The following is a 4,424-nucleotide window of genomic DNA, read 5'->3' as shown; positions in this document are numbered from 1 at the left end:
CCAACAAACAACTATTTTAAAGAACAAAAAAGATATATTTGAGGACTAATAATAAAAATTGTTTTAAGTCAATATTTATTTTAAGTTAATTTCAAGGATTAAGTTGCTAATTTATATCTCATATACAAACATGTTTGAAGTCTGCTTTATTTCACTCTTAAGAAATACATACACAAATCTTGCCTTTTCATGTTATACAAGATTTCATCACCAAAATGTTGGATTTGTACAATCAGAAATTATATTTTATTCAGCACTAGAATAATTATATTTAAGAAATAAGGAGGAAATCATTTGTTTTTTTTTTTTCATTTATAAAAGTGATACATAGGGATTTCCTGTTGTGGCACAACAGAAAAAAATCTAATTAGTATCCATGAGGATGAGGGTTCGTTCCCTGGCCTTGATCAGTGGGTTAAGGATCTGGCATTGCTGTGAGCTGTGGTGTAGGTCACAGACCCCACTCAGATCCAGCATTGCTATGGCTATGGCATAGGCCAGCAGCTGTAGCTCCTATTTGACCCCTAGCCTGGGAACTTCCATGAACCAAAGGTTCATCCATAAAAAAAGCAACATACAAATAAATAAACAACAACAAAAATAAAATACAAGTGATACAAAAAGATTGGTATGTTATTCTTATTGTATATAAAATATCCTTTTCCTCCTTTTTAAGAATGATGACTTCATTTAAAAGTGTCTATTGCTTTACTTAGTTCAGAATCAAATACTAAACACTGTATTATTAGTTGTACAAGCATTTTCTAAGATCTACATTGATCCCAAGTTGGAAAATAATCACAGTCCTTACCTTTCAGATCATGTAGTGTTAGCAAAATAAAAGGCATACAAAAGGGATTAGCCAAATGGTAACAATATGTACACTCTTGGTATTATGTTTACAGATGAGAAATGATGATTTTAGTAACAAAAAGCTTGGCATAGAATTCACATTTTAAGAGCCTGGAATTTTTCTAACACTCTGATGATTGCTTTAAAATCTCATTCATTTAACCATGTGATAAGAAACTAAATTACAGAAAATTTTTTCATGTTGCTTAAGCAGAGAATAAAATTTAGATTGCTAAAATTTATTTGTTTTATTAGAGTACAGTTGATTTACAGTGTTGTGCCAATTTCTGCTATATAGCATAGTGACCCAGTCATACATAAACAATGACGCAGTCATACAAAAACTTAGTTTTTGATAACAACAATAATAGCTAGCTTTTCAATAGACTTTTATATATGCCAGGACTTCTCAAGTTGTTTCATATGTATTGATTGCATTAATAGTTATAACAACCCTAAGTGTTGGTATAGTTGCCAGCTAAGTTGTGAATGGAGAAAAGAGTGACACAAGGAGATTAAGTAATATGCAGGAAGTCACACAGCTAGCATATGGTGAAGCCATAATTCAATTCTGACCATCCAGGTAGAACTATATTGTTTGTCCAGGACACTATGCTTACACTATGTTGGTGGGCAAAGTCCAAATGCACAAGATGGAGCAATGACAGGCAGAGCTTGGACCAATCTTGAGTCAAGAGATGCTTGGGGTGCAATATCTAAGGAGAAACTGACATTTAAGATGGCTCAATGCAGAGTCAGCTCTGGAAATGAGTGAGTGCCTCAAATATTGTACACAAGGACTATACTCATTTTATCCTACTCCTGACTCTGATGAAAGGAAAAAAAATGAAAAAAAAAGTAATTACCAACAAGTAACTCAATAACTCTATTAAACACAATTTTGCTAGTAAATTGTTGTATTTAAGAAAATATTTCGGGAGTTCCCATGGTGGCTCAGTGGTTAACAAATCTGACTAGGAACCACAAGGTTGTGGGTTCAATCCCTGGCCTTGCTCAGTGGGTTAAGGATCCGGTGTTGCCATGAGCTGTGGTGTAGGTTGCAGATGCGGCTCGGATCCTGCGTTGCTATGGCTCTGGCGTAGGCTGATGGCTACAGCTCGGATTGGACCCCTAGCTTGGGAACCTCCATACGCCACAGAAGCAGCCCTAGAAAACGCAAAAGGACAAAAAAAGAAAAAAAAAAGAACATATTTCACAATAATCATTATAGAACTGTAACTAATAAGTAATCATATTAAAATTGATAGTTAATTTCCTACCAATAGTATGTCATTTAATTATCATAAATAAGGAATAAAACCTTAGAAAGTGTAAACAATTGCTTAATATCACAGATAATAAATCATGAAGTTAGGATTCAAAGTCAAGTCCAATTAAAAAAAAAAAAAAGCCACTGACTTTCAATCACAAAACCAACCTGCAAATGATCAAGTTATCCCTCATTACAAATTTTTGATATTTTTAGCTCTAAGAAAAGTGAGTTTAGAAACTGCTACCTGGCATATTTATGAGGAACCACAAAGAAAACAACAGCACATAGGGTAAAACATAAAGGCAATATATTTTCTCCCTCTGCCCACACACATACACACAAGTAATGAACACACTCCAAGCTACCCATTTTCCTAGGGTTACTCTCTTGATCTCCCCAACCCTGCACCAATAGCATGTGGAAGTTCCTGGGCCAGGGATCAAAGCCGTGCCATGGGAGTGATAGTGCTGGATCCTTAACCTGCTGAACCACAAGAGAACTTTTCTATTGATTATTTCTCTCTGTATGTTTGTTCCTAGGTAATGTTTCCAAGGTAAAACTCTCTTATACCTTCCACTTAATATTCTACCATAAGATATGTTTTATTCTCCTTTGTGCTGTGAAAGAAAATATTCTCACTTTCTCTCTCTCTCTCTCTGTCTACTGCCTAATCATATGAATCATATACAAGGACATATGTGCTTAAGATAAAGTGATAGGAAGGGGATAAATGGTGAAATATGCGGTTGAAAATGTATGGGGACGATAATTTCTGATACAGTCCTAGTAAAAATTACAGAGGAAATCACAGAGAAGTACAATAAGACCATCAGGAAACATGCATAATTACAAGTGAGATAATATGGCAACTCTCTGGATCTATATTTGACTATTGACTATCATCATTTTTTCCAGTGTCTGTGCTGAGCTGAGAATAAGTTGGTTTATTCTGGACTGTATTCAGAAAGAATGACCTTAAAGGACATTTTAGGGGAGTTTTTACAGTGATAATCTATAGGATATAAGTACAGAAAACAGAAAAAAATATAGTAACATACATATATAGTAACATTATTAAATTAGAAACACTGACAGTGAATAGGAAAACCAATTTCCCTTAGAGAACGGGCACTAATTCATGAAGTTAAAATTAACAGCACATACTAAATGTATCCTTTCCACAGATGAAACACCAAGAAAAACCACCAGAAGAAAATCTAACTAAATTGGTGGAATTCGTTCTCTTGGGCTTTGCTGATGTTCCCCATCTTCAGTGGTTTCTTTTTGGGTTGTTTTTAGTCATCTATATCATTATCCTGACAAGTAATGGCATCATATTTTTAATAACAAAACTGGATCCTGCTCTGCCAGACACCCATGTACTATTTCATCAGCAATTTTTCCTTTTTGGAAATCTGTTATGCGTCAGTTACTCTCCCTAGAATGCTCATTAATCTTTGGACCCAGAAAAGAACAATTTCTTTCGTTGCCTGTGCTACACAGATGTGCTGCGTTCTTGTGCTGGCAGCCACAGAATGTTTCCTTCTGGCTTGTGATGGCCTATGACCGCTATGTAGCCATTTGTAACCCTCTGCATTATCCTCTAATCATGAAGCACAAAATGTGTATCCAGCTGGTGGCTGGCTCCTGGATCAGTGGAATTCCAGTCCAGATAGGGCAGACGTTTCAGATTTTCTCTTTGCCCTTTTGTGGTTCTAACCTCATCAACCACTTCTTCTGTGACATCCCCCCAAGTACTCAAGCTGGCCTGTGGGGACACCTTTGTAAATGAAATGATGGTCTCCACAGTTGCTGTGTTGTTTGTCACAGTTCCATTTCTCTTGATCCTTGTCTCCTATGGAAAACTCATCTCCACCATCCTCAAATTGTCATCAGCCACAAGTCGCACCAGAGCCTTTTCCACCTGCTCATCTCATCTTATGGTTGTTGTGTTGTTCTTTGGATCAGGCATGATTACCTATTTAAGACCCAGGACCAGCCACTCAGCAGGAACTGACAAAGTGCTTTCTCTCTTCTACACTATTGTGACTCCTGTGTTTAACCCCATGATATACAGTCTAAGGAACAAGGATGTCTTAAGGGCACTGAGAAAACTGCTATGTAAATAATTTACCTTATTAAAACTAAGTTTTATTTACAGAAATTGATTCTTTATATATTGGTATTGGAATTTTAACATGTTCAACTCTGTTTATGCAATCATTTTTTCCAAATTAAAATTACTTGTAATGTTTAATGTCTCACATTATACATTTACGTACCTGACAGTGAATAACAA

At 35.8% G+C, this 4,424-nt stretch overlaps 1 pseudogene; it reads left to right on the top strand.

Annotated features, from left to right (window-relative positions):
• The first annotated feature begins 3,291 nt into the window (after positions 1-3,291).
• LOC125121080 (olfactory receptor 10AG1-like) lies at positions 3,292-4,254 on the top strand (annotated as a pseudogene).
• The last annotated feature ends 170 nt before the right edge of the window (positions 4,255-4,424 follow it).

The sequence above is a fragment of the Phacochoerus africanus genome, chromosome 2, assembly GCF_016906955.1.
Source record: "Phacochoerus africanus isolate WHEZ1 chromosome 2, ROS_Pafr_v1, whole genome shotgun sequence".
Taxonomy (NCBI): domain Eukaryota; kingdom Metazoa; phylum Chordata; class Mammalia; order Artiodactyla; family Suidae; genus Phacochoerus; species Phacochoerus africanus.
This window is presented reverse-complemented; position numbering and strand designations above follow the sequence as displayed.